Genomic DNA, 20,734 nt, shown 5'->3' with positions numbered 1-20,734 from the left:
AGCATCTCTGGGGCAAATGCCTTGTGCTCCTTCTGTTGCCCCAGCAGCGTCACAGACACAAATCCCTTACAGTCAGGGGGCACCTCGAGCCCTTTGCCATTTCTTCTGCCCACAGGGATTGCATGAAGTTATTACAGTTTCTGGAAATTTCTATATGGGCACAAAATCTGCTTTTATTATAAAAATTTATGACTGGATGAGGGTTTAGTGGTGTCTGGGGATGATGTGCCATGTGCAGAAATAGGTGTTAAGCAGCCTGCGATCAAGCACCAAGTGCAGAGAGGAGCAAATGCAGGTAGGGAGTGTACCGGTAGGACCCAAATACAGAACGATATGGAGAGCTAGGATGATGTCTGGGAGAGGAAAGAGTCACAAGGAGGAACTTGTCAGGAAGAAGGAATGTCAAGGGATGGGTAGTGGATGGGCAGACTGTTTTTTGAGCTTGAAGATCACAGGCTTCTAGAATATCTTGGGTTGGAAGGGGCTCATGAGGATCACTGAGTCCAGCTCCCTGATCCTCACACGACTGTGTAAAATGGAACCATATCACTAAGATGATTGTCAAGATGCTCCTTGAACTCTGACAGGCTTGGTGCCATCACCACTTCCCTGGGGTGTTCCAGTGACTGAGCACCCTCTCCATGAGGAACCTTTTCCAGATGTCCAGTTGGAACTTCCCCTGATGCAGCTTCATTCCTTTTCCTTGTGACCTACCCTGGTCACCAGGGAAAGGAGATCAGCGCCTTCCCCTTCACTGCCCTCCTTGAGGAAGCTGAAGACTGGGATGAGGTCCCAGCCGTGTCCCACGCTGGGCTCTGCACACAGCCCTGCTCTGGGCTCTGACAAGCTCTGGGCAAGAAGAGAGGCTGGACACGAAGAGCAACGGAAATCCAGGACTCCTGGTTTCAATCCAGCAGATGCCACCACAGACCGTGTCCTCACCGTTCCGTTCCAGCCCTTCTGCCCAGGCCAGGGCGAGAGTCTGAGCTCAGCAGCAGAGCAGCCTGCCCCACACGAGGACCTGCGGGAAGAGGATTATCTTTCTTGTGGATTCTGCAGCCACAGAAATGCTCCCTTGCACTTCTCCAAGGACATCCCTTTCCCCAAGGGAGCATGTCCAGCCTGGCCTGGCTGCCGGTGCTGGTTTCCTCCCTGTGCAGCCCACAAGGCCACTTCTATGACCCAGATTTCTATGTTCAGGCCCTTCTATGTTCTGACTCTTGTATTATCCAAGTCTTAGAATCATAGAATCATAGAATAACCAGGTTGGACGAGACCCACCAGATCATCGAGTCCAACCATATTCTTCTATAATACAACTTTTCTATGGCCTTTCTTTGACCTGCCTCTTCTATCACCCTACTTCTACTCTTCTGTAGCCCAGCTCTTCTCTGAGCCCTCTATGACACTTCTAAGATCATAGAATTATAGAATAGGTTCGGTCGGAAGGGACCTTCAAGATCATCTAGTTTCTACCCACCTGTCGTGGTCAGGAACATCCCACTGGATCAGGCTGCCCAAGACCCCATCCAACCTGGCCTTGAACACCTCCAGGGGCGGTGCAGTCACAACGTCCCTGGGCTACCTGTGCACTGCTTGGGGCATCTTCTGAGCCCTCAGGTGTCCCTGGCTCTGGGGACGGACACCAGGTCTACCCTGCGCCGACCTGCTTAGCTGAGTAGACGTGGCAGCCAGAGCGGGTAAGCCCAGGCAGCCAGTGGAAAGACCTGGTAGCTAGAACTGGGTAGACCTGGGAGCCGGAGCTAGGTACACCAGGAGAACTGAGGTGGGAAGACCTGGCGGACGCAGAGGGATTGACCTGTAAGCCGCCCCTGTACTCTGTGAGACCTGGTCATTTGTCCTAAAATCAGCGTTTTCGGTCAAAAGTTGGTATTCTGGCCCCAAAAAATCAGATAAGATCAGTGTTCTGGCCCTACAAATGGGAGTTGTGGCCCCAACAGTGGGTGTGCTGGCTCCGCTCTGGGGGCAGACAGTGATGGCTGTTAGGTGACACCAGCACCAGGGACGGGCACCAGGTCTACCCAGCACCGGCCGCCAGGTCTACGCAGTATCCACTTGCTGAGCTGGGTAGACTTGGCGTCCGGAGCTGGGTAGACTTGGCGTCCGGAGTCGGGTAGACTTGGCGTCCGGAGCCGGGTAGACTTGGCGTCCGGAGCTGGGTAGATTTGGCGTCCGGAGCTGGGTAGACTTGGCGTCCGGAGCTGGGTAGACCTGTCAGCCTTAGCAGCCAGCTTGATGTGGGTGTCCCTGCTGCTGTGGTGCAAGCTCCATGACCTCCACCTGCCTTGTAGCAGCCCTGCTGCCTCAGGAAACCTCAGCTGCCGCCTCTCCAACCCCCACCAGCTCCCTGTAGGGGTTCCTGCTGCGATGCCAGCTCGGAGACCTGCCTGGTGGTGGCCCTGCTGCCTCAGGACCCGCTCCAGCAGCCCCCGCTCCTGCCTGGAGAGTCATCGCTCTGCAAGCAGCTCGTCCCAGATGAAGGAGAACCAGCTGTGCAGCTGCCAGATGTGGCTCTCACTGAAATGGTCCTTGTGGCCTCACCACAGCCCCAGTGCACTGGAACCAGCTTAGCAGCCTCCAGGAAGAGCTTAATACCACATGGACCCTTGGACAACCCGAGATCCTTGTGGGGGTCCCTGCTGCTGCGGGACCAGCTCTGTGACCTCCACCTGCTTGTGCAGCCACAGGAACACTCCAGCGGCCACCTCTCCAGCCTCTCCAGCCTCTCCACCTCCTGATGCGCTGCAAGCTCAGAGACCTCCACCTTCCTGACTGTGGCCCTGCTGCCACTGGAGACCCCAGCAGCCACTGCTCTGACCTCCCTATTTAATCTCTCGCATCTATGAAGTGTCTGGATTTAAAGAAGTTGGACACTGGCTGTGGGGGGAAGCAGCTGCAGGTCTCCCCTAGTACAGCAGCCTGGAGGAGTTCCAGAAGAGCTTAGAAAAACACCACCACGTGGACACAAACACAAATGTGAGCAACACCGAGGGAGCTGGAGAACGAGAGTGAAAGTTACACATTTCAGGGAAGAAGTCAAAGCAAACTGAAGGGTTTTTTTATTTTCGTATTAGCAACCACAGAAAGTTGTGCACACAAGGTATGGCCAGACAACTCCCCCCCCTGCCAAAAATCAGAAGGTGGCAAGTGCTCACTCTCTAGGGTGTCCTCAGCTAAACCGTGGCAGAAGGGCCTCACAAATCCAGTTTTTAGCAGTCAAGTAGATCGTAGCCATCCTGCAAACAGAGGGAACTCGCCTCGAGGAGCCAAGCACGGAGCCCACATGAGCTCAGCTAATGCAGGGGTCACCAGCACCGTGGGTGAGAGTCCTCTTTGTCGGTAACGTGGCCACGTGTGCTGCATCTCAGTGACGGGGGCTGACAGTGCTGGCTCTTCCCCGTCACAGCCACCGTTCTGCTTGTGTGTCATCAGGTGCCTTAGTTAATGTCAGTGAGAGTTGCTGCCTCCATAACGGGGAAACCACCACCCCTCCTTAACCACTACTGCGTAGCCTAAAGAGGAAAATTTGTGTGTCTACTACCTATCCAAATAAATTATTTGAAATATAACTATATGCCTTATCAGTCACCCTGAGGTGATCAGTGTTGCTCTCATCGTGCATCTCTCGCAGCAGCTGCTGATGGATGATCTCCCACACCATCCTCTTGCGGAAGTAAAGGATGTCACTCTGGAAAGAAAAGGAAAAATCCTTTAAACACGAAGTCGAGGCAGAAAATATGCACCAATATCAACAGGGGGAAACCCTCTTCTCCAGGAGACATAAGGGCCAGGTATCCCTAACCCACCAGCTGCGGCATCTCGTGTAGGGAAGTAGGAAGCAGACACCAGATGTAAGGATGGAGAACACAGCTCTGCCCTTCCGAGGCCACTGTGAAGCTCCGACCCCACCAGCCACGCACCAACCCCACAGCGAGGGATAGAACCCCCATCCCTGCTCCAGGCACAATCAGCAGCTGCTGCGGAACTCGGGACCTGATGGAATGGCTGGAAGATGCCAGGGGAGGGTGAGGTTGAGACTTGCAGACAAAAACTCCACAGTCGCTTCCGTTCTGGTGCTGAGGGATTTCCTAAGGAATGCAAAGAAGCAGAATTTTCCAATACCATAAAAGAGAGGCAGTTTGGAAGCAGCACACGTTACCCATCCTAACAGACATGCGGGACAATCCATTCACCATCGCACAACTCAGGAAACAGACCTGATTGACCACACATCATCTCTTCGCTTGGGTGTCACAATCCAAGTTCTTGGCAGGCTGAGAAGGGAGAGCAGCCTCCGAAGAGAGACGCCACAGAATCAAAGTATTTGATGGTCTTCTTTCTCATGTCGGTGACCTGTGATTACAAGGGGACTGTCAGACAAAGCACAAACTTCTGCTGCACACACACATCAAAATCAACACGGCTTTTCTCACCAGTTTTCTCTCCCCATCCAATTCCAAACAAAAAGCCACACCTCAGATCCTGTGTTCAGTCTGGGGCCTCTCACTACAAGGTATTGAGCTGCTGGACTGTGTCCAGAGAACACCAACAAAACCAGTGAAGTGTACAAAGCACAAGTCTTATGAGGAGCAGCTGAAGGAACTGGGACTGTTGAACCTAGAGAGGAAGACCTGGCAAGGGGCAGTGCTGACTGCTGCAGAGGAAGGTAAAAAAAAACCCCAGGGACACTTGCCAATCCCCCCTGGGGGAAAAAAAGCCTTCCTCCCTGCAGCTGCAGGGCATGAGAAACCATCTTCATGGGGCAGGAGCAGCAGGCAGTAACCTAGCCAAACCGGGCTAAAGAAATCCTGACTAGTGGTCCTGCTCGATGCTGCAGAGGAAGGCAAAAAACCCCTGGGGACCAGTGCCAATCTGCCCCAGGGGAAAATTCCTTCCTGACCCCAAAGCTGGCAATCGGCTGTTCCCTGAGCATGTGAGCAAGACCTGACTCCTCATCCCACAAGCTGCTCATGCCTCCCAGAAGATGCCGGACCTTTCTTCTCCCTCAACCTGAAGCCATCCCAGGGGCTTCCAAGAGTGGCAAACTGCTCCCAGTCTGATGGGCCTTCGGGGCAAGAACCCTTCTCCTGTCCTGTATGGCACCAGTGGGTGCTCCAAAGCACTGGAACCCCTAGCTTCATGCTGTTACTGACCTTCAGTCTGCAAGAGAAAAACACAGGGAGCACTCCAGTGCTCCTCAAGAAGGAATTCCCTTGTCTTACCACTCCTATCCAGCTGAAAAGACCTCCTAGCCTCCAGCACCTCCCGGGCTTGGTGGCTCTTCTCATCTCCTGAGGAGCTGGCAGCTTTGTCCAGCCTCCAGCCTTCCTCCCTTATCTCCCTCCAGTAATTCCACGGGCTCCGTAAGGGCTTCCTCGTGGATGTCTCGGAGCTGTCCCCAGCCCAGCTGTCCTGGTGGCGAGGCTGGGCAGACTGACAGAGGGAAGGGGACGCTGCCCCTGGTTACCTGCCTGGGGCATTGTGACTGTGCGGTGCCAGGCACTGGCACTGTGACACGGGGCGGGACGGGCACTGCCCGCCCACCCACCCCCTCTGCCCAGCATCCAGGAGCCCATGAGGACCGTCCCTACCCTTGGTGGCCTTGATCTGGCTGGGCACAAACTGCTTTCTGGGGCTGTAAAGGTGCTAATTTAAGCAGCCACAGCCTGGAAGAAAGTCAAAGCATAACCACAGCAATAGGTTGCAATGGATGGTGCCAACAGAGCACCACAGGCTCACAAACCACGTGAGCAAGGATTACACTGCTGTGGTGGACACATTGGTCATTTTCAGATCTGGAACGCTTGGTTCTCTGCTCAAACCACAACTAGGCAAATGATATGTCATCCTAACTGTAAAAACAGCCCAGCACTCTTATCAGCATCGCATCCCCTTTTCCCACTGAGACCAAGCTACACAGTTGGCCATGTTTATGTAGGATGTGAATTATGCTTCAGCCACAGGTGAAGCTTTCACAGAATCATAGAATAACCAGGTTGGAAGAAACGCACTGGATCATCGAGTCCAACCATTCCGACCAAACACTTAACCATGCCCCTTAGCACCTCATCCACCCGTGCTTGAAACACCTCCAGGAAGGTGACTCAACCACCTCCCTGTGACTTTAAGCTTTCTGAAACTTCTTTGCTTACCTCGATTTGTGGGAAGATGTACAGATCTTATCTAAAACCCTGGAAAATCTCTTCTTCCTCTAGGATTTAGTATTTTGAGTACTGAAAGCATAAGCAAGGCACTATTCTTGTCATTTTGTACATCAGTACCACAATTGCTACGTACTTTCAGCCTACAGAAATAAGGCCCTTTGTACCCTTACAATCATTTGGTTGTGGTGATGCCAGAGGTGAAAGAAAAGGGATTTGTTTCTCTCGGCACGAACCTTGCAGAGGTGTAGAGAGGATGCACAATTTCCTCACCATTCCTTATCAGTGTGTCAAGTGACATTTGTTTTGTACTGCTGTGTAACGTTATGAATGGCAACATTGGCATGTGACACATTAAATCAGAGTAATGAAAGTTCAATTGGCAGACTCTGTGTAACGGGTGAGTTTTCTTTCTTTGTGAATTTGAAAGAAGAGAAGAAAAACTTTAGGTAATGCAACCTGTCATTTCGTGAAAACTGTTCAGTCGTGTGGCGCTTGACTTACATGTCTTCCTCATCTGCTTTTGGCTCATGTCTGCCCTCATCAACAGCAGCGGCACAGAATGATCCTGAATCCTTCTCCTTCTTTTCTTTTGGAAGCAACAGAGTTAATCTCCCTTCTGGAGAGGAAGGAAAACATTCTTGCAGTTGTATGTTAGCTAACTATCAAAGTGTATGTAAAGTGACAGCAACAGTAACAAACATCCTCCCACGTTCAATCAATAAAACCCAAATCTTTCTTACCAACTTTCTCTCCAGCCAGAGCAGGACCTACTGAAGCGACGTCACTGTCAGCTGAGACATTCAGCAGTCCCAGAGGGACTTCAGCTTGCCAATCCTTTCTCTTTTCCTTGGTGTCGTCAGTACCATCGGACCCTAAGTGGAAGTAAAAGGCAAAGAATTGTTCTCATAGGATGAGATGCTACAACATGAGGGAGCTGGGGGTGTTTAGCCTGGAGAAGAGGAGGCTGAGGGGAGACCTCATTGCTCTCTCCAACTACCTGAAAGGAGGTTGTGGAGAGGAGGGAGCTGGGCTCTTCTCCCAAGGGACAGGGGACAGGATGAGAGGGAATGGCCTCAAGCTCCGCCAGGGGAGCTTTAGACTGGATATTAGGAAAAAAATTTTCACAGAAAGGGTGATTGGTCCCTGGCAGAGGCTGCCCAGGGAGGGGGTTGAGTCCCCTTCCCTGGAGGGGTTTAAGGGATGGGTGGGCGAGGTGCTGAGGGACATGGGTTATGTTTGGTAGGAATGGTTGGACTTGATGATCCTGTGGGTCTCTTCCAACCTGGTTGTTCTATGACTCGATGATTCGATGAGAGCTCAGCAGATAAACCTGCTATGGCCTAGACTTAGCTGAATTTACTGAATGCCAATCGGCGCTGGCCCCGGCACCGGCTCGAGTGCCTTCAGAGACGGTGCCGTGGCTGCACCGTCTGGCACTGGCAAGAGTCAAGCTCTCAACCAGCAGCACTGCTCAGCCAAAACATCTTTGTTGAGTGCCTTGCTTTGGCTGTTTGCTGCTCTCCTGAGCATCAATCAGTCCCGCACGGAACTTCGGTGGCCTTGATGGGATGGGCCAGCTAAACTGCTGAGCAGGGACGCCCACAGTGCCCTGTCCATTGCGGGGGGATGCTGGAGCAGAGCCGCTGGGCTCGGCCACCTCCAGATCGCTCCGTGCCGCTCCTCTCTGCAGCCGTGGCAGCGCCCTGCACATGAAGCTCTGCCTGGCCCTGGGCCAGTTGCAGGTGCCGATCGGCGGGAAGCGGGCAGCCGGGGACCCTGCTGAAGAGGAGGAAGGCGAGGCCACCGACTGCCTCGGCCTCGTCTGGCCCCGCGGCTCCTGCGCGGTCACTTTCCCGTGAGTGCCGGTGCCATGTCCCACGGCAAGGACTGGGCAGCGGCTCTGTCCTGCCCCACGGGGCTCCACGCTGCCTCTGGGGCACTTGCCACGGGCAGGGCTGCGCTCGCCCCCATCTCTGCCCGCAGGCTGCGCAGAGCGGGGGCACTCAGGTTGTTTCCCTGCTTTCTGCAGCTCACACCAGGCGAAGGAGCCGTGGGTCAGCGCACTCCTCGGGTGAGCCCTGCCTGGCAACGCAGCCGTGGGGGCGATGCTCCCAGCATGGGGGGATGCTCCATGGGCAGCTGTCTGAGGCGGAAACAGCGCTCCAGAGCTGTTATTTCTAGCAGAAAGTTATTACAGATGGGATCAGTGCTAGATGGAAAGGGCCCCTGGAAGTCCTCTACGCCACTACTCTCTTCCAGGGCCAAGATCCACTCCCTGTGACACCTCCCAGGCCTGCACTGCCCTCCTAGGGAACAAATTCTCCCCAATACCCAGTCAGAGCCCACCGACCTGCAAGTTCTGGCCTCTGCCTTTCTCTTTTACACCCTCTGCCACAAGTGAGAGGAGTCTGGCTCCACAGTCCTTGCAAGGGCCCTTTAAGTAGGTGTAAGCTAGTATCAGATCACTTCTCAGGCTCCACAAGCCCAAGTACCTCAACTTATCCTCAATAAAAGGCACTGATCTGAAAAATATTCAGGGTATCAGAGCCCAGAAATTAACAGCAACTCTAGCATTTCTACTTATTTAAAATAAATGTAGATTAAGGGCTTGGTTGAGAAAATACAGAAAAACCTCCTGCAGTTTATTATTCTAAAACATACAACACAACTGAAATTACAAATGAAACTACACATCTCCCTTCCCCTTTGGTAAATTACTTTAAAACAGAGATACTTGAGCATACCTGTGAAGTAAGTATTTTGGCAATTGCTCCACTACAGCGACAAGAAACTCTGAAACTGAAGCCGAATTCCTCATTTGCAACAGGTTCCTCTTTGCTGCTTTTGGAAGGGTCTTCTAAGGAAGCCTGGCTTTCAGTCCCACAGTTCTGGTCGCTCTTTCTCTTGGGTACCATATAACTCTCTCCATCTTCTGCCTGACATTCCTCAGACTCTCTCACTTGTTCCGCTTTCTGCCTTTTAGTTACAATATTTGTCTCTTCTTCTGATTTTCTCTTAAGAGGCAATCTGTTTTCTTGAAACACATCTTTTTTCCCCTCGCACCCACGAAGGTTTCTCCAAGCAGAGATTACATCCAGCCAAGACTTTGGTTCCTCAGTGACAAGGCTTTTAACCTCATGCAGCGTTTTCCCTGGAAGAAAAAGTAGTTTCAGCATAAGTACTACAGTCTCAGAATTTGATTTTCCTACAGATTGAGAACAGCTGTTAACAGACGCCGTTCAAATTTTGTTTGTGTGTGAATCCTGGAACCACAGCAGCAGGCATCACTGCCATCACAGGCACAACTGAGCTCTCAGTACCCACACATGCCACCAGCAGAGACCAAGGCATCCCTCTGATTATAAGCTCTGCAGAACCAAGACGAAATTGTGCAAGGATTGTATTCTGCAGAAGAACTCAGCAGCTCTAAAAAAACTGGACCATTCCCAGGGACAGAGGGCCAGCCAACCATGCCACCCTCCCCAGAAAGCACTTGGTCCAGGATTAGAGATGTGAGACGCTTGCCAAGAAGCAAAGACACACATTGATTCAGCTCAGAATAAAGTCCACAAATTTACTCTTTCTGAATGGAAATATCTCTTCGCTACTATCGACCTGACTTCAGTCCGGCAAAGTCTCCGACACACGCCTGTTCTTACACCTGGAGATAACCCTCCTGACCTAGCTAGGACAAGGGACACACAAGGAATATAGAGGCCAATTCACTGCAAAACCTCAAAACTGGTCAAGGCACAGGGGACTGGGAGAAAGGGACTTCTTTACTCTGTTAGAATCGTGCTTAAATTTGATCCTCAAAGCCCAGGGCCACCTGTGATCTCCCAAATAAAATCCAACCTGCATGCAGATTTCCATCCATCTTGTTCTTATCACAGAATCACAGAATCACAGAATAACCAGGTTGGAAGAGACCCACCGGATCATCGAGTCCAACCATTCCTATCAAAATTATTCAACACTGGCAGAGAATGTGACTCGAGTAGCTGAGATTTACCAGAAATCTGTGTACTTAACAGATAAGCGACACAGGAGACACGCCTGGATCCACTTTGCCTAAAAGAAAACAACTCAACCTTAAAAATGCACACAAACTGTCCAGAACTGGACTCGTTTCGTTAATCTTATTTTGGTGTGGCTGTGTTGTTACTCACACACATCTAGGTAAAGTGCCAGCACTGCAGAGGCTGGTAAGGTATCTACTGGAACTATTTTTAAAACCATTTTGAGCACAAAATAGTCCCGCATTGAGAACACACCAGGGCAAAAGATACTTCAGAATTTATTACTGTGAATTACAACTACAGCTGTTGGAATCAACATAAATCCTGTTAACCAATAAAATATTAATTTCCATGCCAGCAAAACACAAGCTGGTATCTACTGAAAACATTTTCAAAGGCATTTTCACAATACAAAAAAAAAAAAGCATTGGGAACACACCTAGGCCAAAGATACCTCAGAGCTGATCACTGTGCATCAGAACCACAGCTGTCAGCACAGAAATAACAGACTAACTTCACAGACAGGACTTCTAGGAACCTTCCACTACCTGAAAGAAGCCGACAAGAAAGCTGGGGAGGGACTGTTCACAAAGGCTTGTAATGACAGGACGAGGGGAAATGGGGATGAACTGGAGAGGTGCAGATTTGGGCTAGACATGAGGAAGAATTTCTTCACCATGGGAGTGGTGGAACACTGGAACAGGCTGCCCAGGGAAGTTGTGGAAGCCCCATCCCTGGAGGTGTTCAAGGCCAGACTGCACGGGGCCTTGGGCAGCCTGATCTGGTGAGAGGTATCCCTGACCATGGTGTGGGGGTTGGAACTAGATGATCTTTAAGGTCCCTTCCAACCCATATTGTTTTATGATTCTATGACTTCCACCGGGGTTCACGATTCCAAGTACACCCGAGAGAAGGTGCTGGTGCCGGCCTTACCTTTCTCCCTAGAAACGGTGAGCGGGGGCTGTTTGTGAAGCCGCAGGAACAGCCGCTCTCCAGACCGGAGCTCCCTCAGCTCATCCAGCTTTGCCTCTGTGCTGAAGAAGACCTTTCCAGGCACGCTGACCACCTCCAGGGAAACACAAGCTGCGATCATGGCAGGAAGATGTGCAGCTGCCCACCCCAAACAAATGCACATTTGGGGCGAGCAGCAGCCCCTCCACCCCGGGTTCCCCCTCCTTCCGGGTCCCTTCTCACCCCCGGCCCCTCTGGGTCCAGGATTAGAGACCGGGGACACTTTCCAAGAATCAAAGATGCACATTGATTAAGCCCAGAATAAAGTTCACAAGTTTGTTCTTTTAGAATGGAAATTTGCACTTGGGGCACAACAACCCTGAGCAGCTACAGACTAGGAGAAGTCTGTCTAGAAAGCTGCCTGGAGGAGAGAGACCTGGGGGTGTTGGTTGACAGCGACTGAACATGAGCCAGCAGTGGCCCAGGTGGCCAAGAAGGCCAATGGCATCTTGGCTTGGATCAGAAACGGCGTGACCAGCAGGTCCAGGTAGGTTCTTCTCCCTCTGGACTCAGCACTGGTGAGACCGCTCCTCAAATCCTGTGTTCAGTTCTGGGCCCCTCACCACAAGAAGGATGTTGAGGCTCTGGAACAAGTCCAGAGAAGAGCAACGAAGCTGGTGAGGGGGCTGGAGAACAAGCTTTACGAGGAGTGGCTGAGAGAGCTGGGGTTGTTTAGCCTGGAGAAGAGGAGGCTGAGGGGAGACCTCATTGCTCTCTCCAACTACCTGAAAGGAGGTTGTAGAGAGGAGGGAGCTGGGCTCTTCTCCCAAGGGACAGGGGACAGGACGAGAGGGAATGGCCTCAAGCTCCACCAGGGGAGGTTCAGGATGGACATTAGGAAATAGTTTTTCACAGGAAGGGTCATTGGGAACTGGCAGAGGCTGCCCTGGGAGGGGGTTGTGTCACCTTCTCTGGACGTGTTTAAGGGACAGGTGGATGAGGTGCTAAGGGGCATGGGTTAGTGTTTGATAGGAATGGTTGGACTTGATGATCCGGTGGGTCTCTTCCAACCTGGTTATTCTATGATTCTATGATTCTATGTTGCTTACATGTGCAAGGCACATGCGTGGTGTGTGCATGGGGTGAGCATAGCGTGAGCCTAGAATGTGTATGACGTGTGTATGGCTGGTGAGTCATCCTGATGACATGTGCTAGCGTGTTTGATGCATATGTATAGCATGTACACAGAATGTACGTAACATGCACATGGCATATGTGGCATGTTGCTTGTGTGTGCAAGGTATGTGCGTAGCATGTGCAAGAAATGTGCATGGCTGCTGTGTCACCTTCATGGTGTGTGCGTGGCATGTCCATGGCTGGATGTCATCTTGATGGCATGTGTTAGTCTGTTGGATGCATGTGTATGGCATGTACACGGCATGTACATAACATGCACATGGCATGTGTGGCATGTTGCTTGTGTGTGCAAGGAATGTGCGTGGCATGTGCTTCACCTTTTTTGAATGTGCTAATGTGTGAGTGGCATGTGGATGGCCTGTAAACAGCACATACATAAAATGCAAATGTTCTGTGTGTGCAGTGTGTGGAATGTTGCTTGCATGTGCAAGGCATGTGCACGGATGGTGGGTCACCTTCATGGCGTGTGTGAGCATGTGCGTGGTCTGTCCATGGCTGATGTGACATCTTGATGGCACGTGCCAGCATGTGCGTGGCATGTGTATGGTATGTACACAGCATGCACATAACATGCACATGGCATGTGTATAGCATGTGCAATGTTGCTCACATGTGCATGGTGTGCGTGTGGCCTGTTCATGGATGGTGTGTCACAATCATGGTGTGTGCTAGTGCTTGTGGCATGTGGATGATGTGTACACAGCATATACATAACATGCACATGGCATGTTTGCCATGTTGCTTGCAGGTGCAAGGTGTGTGCATGGGATGTGCATGAGTTGTGGCGTAAGCCTAGCATGTACATGGCGTGTGCATGAGAGCAGTGGCATGTGTGGCATGTGTGTGGTGTGTGCCTGGCATGTGTGTGGCATGTTTATGGCATGTGGCATGCACATGTTTGGCTGGCCAAGCCCATGGCACCCTAGTATTGTTGTCTCGATCCAGCATTCAGTAAGCGCGATGCCATCACGTGCTAACCCTAAGCGGATAACACTCCGGCTCACGCCGTCAACTTGATCAACGGTGATCAGCAAAGACGAGTCCCGAGAAAGCCACGTACCCGAATGCTGCTGGCCTGCAGGGCACCGCCACGTCGCTTCTCCCTCTCTCCCTGTGGAGGGGTCGGGATCCCGCAGGGGCTCTTGTTGACAGTACTCCTGTCAGATTCTCCCTGCTGACAAAGCAAAATCAAGGAGCTGTTACAACAAAAAACTCCAAGTAACCGTGCTTTAAATGAACCACTCCCCTCCCCAGCAGCTCTCACCACTGCGAGCGACACCCCAGCGCCCAGCAAGCTCTAAGCTGTGCCAGACTGGCCCCAGCCTGCCACGGGATCAGGCAGAGCTCCTCCAGCTCTCCCTACCACGCTGAGGCCGTCAGAGGGAGGACAAGCGACCAAGTTTTCCAAATGCAGGTTTCCCTCGAGGGAAGCAGGAGTACAGCGGTTCACCCGGGTAGAGCAGCCTCTGAAAGGCCGCGTGTCCATCTCCTGACCCTGAGCTCAGCGCCATGGGATACCTTAGCACTAAAGCTAACGGGAGAAATATTTTAGTGACCGCTCATTCCCGCCCGACAACCTCCTGAGGCACTGGTTCAGCCACACTTGAAGTAGAGGACAGACACTGAGGAGGCAGGAAGAAGCATGAGAAACTCGAGCTTACTTCACTGACCTTTGCCTCGAGGCAGAGCCCTGCCTTCAGGTCTCACAGCCCTTTCTTCTCCTTCACCAAACCAGGATTGGGAATCGGGTTTCGGTCACCTCCCATGACAGAACCCTCCAGCCATGTGCAAGTTCTCCCCAGAGAAATGGTTCTAGTTCCCTTGCCGGCCCCAAACAGAAGGACGCTCGTGACGTCCGTTCTCATCCGTTTCAGCAGTGGAAACTCCCTTGTTCACCAGGCATCAGCGTTTCTCCCCACTTTGTGTCTAGCTGGCCGCTTGCCTCGCTCAGGTTTCCTCGGCCTTGCAGCCCATCCTCTGCCCGCTCTAGAGGGGAAGAGAAAGCGGAGGTCGGCTTTCACACGGCTCCGAGGAGACACACCACCCACAGGACACTGTTTACATCAGCGCGTCACCCATCTCCCACGTGGCTCCTCCCTGCGCGAAGGGTGTCTTCAGCGCAACAACCCACAGGCAGCAGCAGGGGTTACTGCAGTCGGGGAATCCAAAGACTTCCCTTTCTGTGGGACCTGGGAGCATACGCAGCCTTCTGCGTTCGCTTGAAGGATGAGATCCGCCCAGTTTGGGCAGAGAGAGGCAAAAGAAGCCACTTCAGCTGCAGATACCCTCACGCTACGGAGGCTCCTGGTGCTGCCGGCTCTCGTGTGGCAAGGATGCCCAACACCTTCCCCATGGCTTTCACCCAACAGCCGTGACACAACATCAACTCATGTGTAAGCACACACGTACACACGCGCAAAGGAACGCTAGAACAGCAACAACACGAGGCCTCGCTCGGCCACAGTGCCGTTAAAACGGTCCCACAGAAGCCAGACCGAGGCCTTTTCTTTTAGCCGATGGAGAGCAGGTAAAGTTCACCCTCCTCCTCCCTGCCCCGTGCCATGCCAGCTCGCTCACCGTTACTCCTCACGACGGGACAGAACAATACCGGGCTGTGAAAAAGCAGGGCAGTTCTGCAAGACTTTTGCGAGGTTTTCTGCAGCAAGGACATTCTCCAGACTGCCTTTTTGGGCTGCGAGGAGAGAGACACGTGCACGATATGTTAAGGAATTTTTAACGCCACCTCGAATACCGTCATGATGCTAACAGAGTCATTTGTCCAGTTACAGGTGACAATCAGAGCTTAAGTACAAAAACAGACAAAGCCCCCCCAGCCCCGCACGATGAACGACGATGTGGACATGACCACGCCACTGGCACAGAAGCCGGGCCGATACACCGAGCCCTCATCCACAGAGGAACAAACGATGGAGCCGGAAGCTGCTTCCTGAACCAGGAGTCGGCATCACGAATGTCACCCATGCTCAGAGCTGCAAATGGGAGGTTTCTCCTCTCACCTGAATGGCAACCGCTTCCATTTCACCCATGGGCGCCCTTCTCTTCTTCTGCCGCGAGCGTATGAGAGAGATGGGAAGGCTCCATAGCACTCCGCAAAGATGAAGGATGTCTAAAAGGTGCGTCTGCATATCCCCAAGGCACTTGAGATACCTTAACTCTACAGTTACTGTTAAGAACGCGACAACTCCCCTTCCGTACCACTGTTATGGGACATAGTTTAACACAAATACTAAAAAGAAGTCTAAAAAGATGTTAAGCCTCAGAATAGAAGAGAAGGCTAAACAGGTATTCTGTGTAACAGGAAACAGAAATGTCCGAACCAAGAGGATCTGCAGCAAGCGTAACGGATGTTGCACCGTTGTAAAACACTGTGACACAGAAGGGTTTTAAATGCAAAGACGCCTGGTTATAGAAGGGAATCAAAGAAGCAACCTCTCTCCTGGCTCTCTCTACACTAACAACATAAAAGCACTTTCCAAATCTCCCCTTGCCCTCTCAGTGTGTGTGAGGCGTGCTTGCAGTGTGTCTGGCGTGTGCATGGCATGTGCCTGGCTGGCGTGTCACCTTCATGGCATGTGCTAGCATGTGCATGGCGTGTGTACGGTATGTACATGGCCCGTACATTACATATGCACGGAGTGTGTGGCGTGCATGGCATGTTGCCTGCATGTGGAAGGCGTGTGCGAGACACGTTCTTGACTCTTGTGGCATGAGCCTGGAATGGGCATGGGAGCAGTGGCGTGTGTGTGGCGTGTGTATGGCATGTACATAACGCGTGCTTGGCATGCGTGGCATGTTGCTTGTGTGTGCAATACATGTGTGTGGGGTGTGGTATGTTGCTTGCGTGTAAAAGGCATGTGCGTGGCATGTGCATGGGGCAGTGGCATCTGCATGGGGCAGTGGCATGTGCATGGCTGGTGTGTCATCCTCATGGTGTGTGCTAGCTTATGCCTTGTGTGTGGATGGCATGTACACAGCATGTACATAACATGTGTGGCCTGCATGACATGTTGCGATGTGCACAAGGGCTCTGTGGTGTGTGTGGCATGCTGCTTGCATGTTAAAAGCATGTGCACGGGGTGGTTGTGGCGCTAGCCTGGCATGTGCACGGCGTGTGCATGGGGGCAGCACAATGTGCGGGGGGGTGAATTGCGTGTGTGTGGCGTGGGCCTGGCGTGTGGCATGTTTATGGTGTGTGGCGAGCACAGGTTCGTCTGGTGAAGCCCCTGGCACCCTAGTATTGTTGTGTCGATCCAGCGTTCACTAAACGCGATGCCGTCACATGCTAACCCAAAGCGGAGAACGCTCCGGCTCGCGCCGTCAACACGATGGACAGTGATTAGCAAAGAGGAGTGAGTCCCGAGAAAGCCACATACCCGAATGCTGCTGGATTTGAGGGCACTGCCGCATCGCTTCTTCCTCTCTCCCTGAGGAGGCGTTGGAGCTCTCTCATCATCAATGCTTCTGTCAGATTCTCTCTGCTGACAAAGCAAAAAGAATCATAGAATCATAGAATCCATAGGCTGGAAAGGACCCACTGGATCATTCAGTCCAACCATTCCCATCAATCACTAAACGATGCCCCTCAGCACCTCATCCACGCGTGCTTTAAACACCTCCAGGGAAGGTGACTCAACCAAATCCCTGGGCAGCCTGTTCCAGTGCCCAATGACCATTTCCATGATATATTTTACCCTGATGTTCAGCCTGAACTTCCCCTAGCAGAGCTTGAGGCCATTCCCTCTTGTCCTGTCCCCTATCCCTTGGGAGAAGACCCCAGCTCCCTCCTCTCTACAATGTCCTTTCAGGTAGTTGTAGAGAGCAATAAGGTCTCCCCTCAGCCTCCTCCAGGCTAAAAAATACCCACTTCCCTTCAGCCGCTCCTCATAAGGCCTGTTCTCCAGCCCCTCACCAGCTTTGTTGCTCTTCTCTGGACTTGCTCCAGAGCCTCAACATCCTTCTTGTGGTGAGGGGCCCAGAACTGAACACAGGATTCGAGGAGCGGTCTCCCCAGTGCTGAGTCCAGAGAGAGAAGAACCTCCCTGGACCTGCTGGTCATGCCATTTCTGACCCAAGCCAAGATGCCATTGGCCTTCTGGGCCACCTGGGCACACTGCTTATTATTTCTGCTTATTCCACATTATTAAAATATTTCTGCTTATTCCACAGCTGGCTCCAATCCAAAGGGAAATCAGCAGATCTATTAGAAACAGCCATGATTCCATTTCTATGTCACATCATGATGTGCTGCTCTGCTCCGAAGGATTTAGTAGAGGTTCACAGAAACTGATATCAAAGACGACAAATTGAAGGCAAAGGGAACTTGAAGATTCCTTGAAAGGTGGACAAAATTTCGTTATGTGTGTTGGAAACAAACTAGCTCTCCCCATAGTTTTCCTTTCCAAAGGACTCATTGTTTTGCCAGCTCAAGTACTTAAATTAATTACATCCAAGCTGTAGGACAAGTGCACCCTTTGTTAAAACTTTTTTACTCAGCTCTTCCTCCAGCGAACTTCACCTTGATCCTGACAAGCAGACATGTAGAGTGTTCACTCAAGCACACTGCATTCTTTTTATTCTCATTTGTTCTTTTATATTTTTAAATTTGTCTGCAGGAATTAAACGTTATATTTTTAATACCTGGCTCTGCGTCTGCTACAGTACAACACTAATATATTCAACCCACAGATGTCACAATGCACTCTTATTCAAACCCCACTGCTAAATCCTCAAAATAACAACGCTTTCTATATTTGAAAGGTTACAATTTTTCTTTTAGTAATGCTCTCTAATTACTGAAACTTATCCACACGTATAGACAAGTAAAATTCAGACTCTGAACTTCAGTACGTTCTAGGATATTATCTTTACCATTCCATGAGGAATCACTGCAGCTGGAAATACACGTTTCCCCACTTAACAGTCGATCAGAACATTTTTGTGAGCTACTTACTTGTGTAAGTGAGCTGAGATCCTTGGTCAGTATCAGATCTGTTGGTGTTCTACTCTATCCACAAATGGTTACAGGTGCTATTCAGGATAACTCCCATCAAGTAATTTTGGTGAAGGCTCCCAGAGAGTGCGCAGAACTGTCTTTTCCATCATACACCTTGTGGAAAACAAAAAACAGCATTGAACTGGACACCTTATCTAAATATCTGAAAAATATGAGTTTATCCTTATACAACACTTCCAAAGTCGGCTCTGTATGGCCAATAGTTTCTCCAAAAGCATCACGGTTTCCATTGTGTCAGGTACATACGGCTTGGTTACGCAGTTCAGTGAAATATAAAATATTCTGTCACTGTTAAGATGTTTTTCAGTCTTTTTTCCTTTTCAGTTTTGTGAGGTCATTTTGAATGGAATTAGTATTTATAAGCAAGCCCACCTTCTGAGGTTTCATAAAATCAGATTATTTTTCATGATTATTCACAAAGGATAACAGAAGCCTGACCTCTGAAATCACCACTGAAGTAAGTGAACTGCTCTGTTTTCTAGTGTCCGGAGATATTAACATCAGAGCTGAGGGAGACGTATTAAAGTCAATCTGTCACTGCTTATTCCAGATTCTAAACCTACAGCAACTTTTTGTCTTACTAAAGGTTTTAATAAAGAAAGAAAGGTCTTAATAAAGGTTTGAGTCTATTTCCAGCCTAAGTGTAGAGATGATCTTCTTTACTTATGGTATTTTATTAAAAACTTTCAATGAGAGACAAAATCAACACTATTAACCTCCAGTCACAGAATGAATAAGAGTTTCTTTAGATCATTCACCAGTACAGGACAAGCACAAAGAATTGGCAAGGGCTTGAAAATTTATTTTTCCTTATTGCAAAACCTTGAAAGCCATAAAGAACCGAAACAGTCCTCTATGGGTTTTTCTGTTTGTTTGGGTTTGGGTTTTGGTTTTTTTAATCAAAATGAATTAAAAAAAAAAAAAGATAACTTCTTCTTTAAATTAAATAAATCACCCGTACTTTATCATGGAAAAATAAACAAATACGAAGTGTGTTTCATAATTCCAAGCATATACCATGCATCATGGGAATGCTTATGGAAAAGCAAATAATCAGTCTGAACAGCTTTCTTCTAATTTGAAATAAAAGATAATTTACCCTGATGTCATACAGGCGAGAGGGACTGCAGATAACTAGTATAAAAGACACAACTACAGTAAGTATCTTAAGCTCTTAATTCATTTCAAGTGCTGACACTAGCAAAATAACCTAATAAAGCCAGCATGCACAGAGATTTTTTAAGCTAAAATCCTAAATTTAGTTTAATTAACATAAACAAATATAAATAATTACCTGCCATAAAAGAATCTTTTGAAAAATAATACATGATGCTAGCCATTCATAGAACAATGCATTCTGTCTTTATTACTAAGGAAAGATTGTCTTATATCAGGCCACATGGAAGAGCTCTCAGAAGAGACAATCAATTGCATTTAAGATTTGTGCCAGCAGTAACACGTATTTAATGCCTACCTGTAGGCAGAAATATGACTTTAAGCTGGGCTAAGAGCATCTGAAGAAATGCTTCCTGGCTTCTACCATATCCTAGCCCAGAACTACAGATCTTTCATGGATTGATTGCACTTTATTTATCAGAACTGTAAATCCATTTTACAAAATAAATAAACATTTGTCCATCATAAGATTTATTGTTTAATAACATCCTGGTCACACAGATTATGCAAAAACACAGAGAAAATTTACTTGGATTGAGGGATGGAATAATCTATTTTTAGTAGTCATTAATAAAGCATCACAACTATGTTAAAAATGTGATTTTTCTTCACCTTAAAATAGAAAAGACAAAACCCCAAAATCAGCCGATGACTAACACTGTTCCTTAGACATCCTGTTCCAACAGCTTTCTAACCCTGCATCCCTCAAGATGAATCCAGACACAAATGAAAACATTGTTTGATGAAGTAAAAATGAGATAAGACGTATCATATGACAGTAGATGTAAAAAACCCTAACAATTTTTAACTGGGGACACTTATCCAGTTGTTGCTAACATCACAGATATAAGTAGGTACATGTCTAGTCTAGTAATTGAAATAATATTGCATTGAATCTCCATGGACTAAACTGATAACTAGCTTGAATCACCCCTCGGAAAGAAAATTAGAGAATTGGAGAACACATTTAACACACGAATCTAGACATTATCACTATTAGATCACACATTTTTAACTCATTTAGGAGGATCCATTTGACATTCTCATGTCACGATTACTATTTTCTCTGTCATGACCACAAAAAGAAGGTCTATATGGCCAAATAGATGAAAGACATGGAATAACATCCTGGTTTTCCTCTTACCTGTGACAAATTCACAGCGATTGCATTA

The sequence above is a fragment of the Phaenicophaeus curvirostris genome, chromosome 34 (assembly GCF_032191515.1).
Source record: "Phaenicophaeus curvirostris isolate KB17595 chromosome 34, BPBGC_Pcur_1.0, whole genome shotgun sequence".
Taxonomy (NCBI): Eukaryota; Metazoa; Chordata; class Aves; order Cuculiformes; family Cuculidae; genus Phaenicophaeus; species Phaenicophaeus curvirostris.
Note: the sequence above shows the minus strand (reverse complement) of the source record.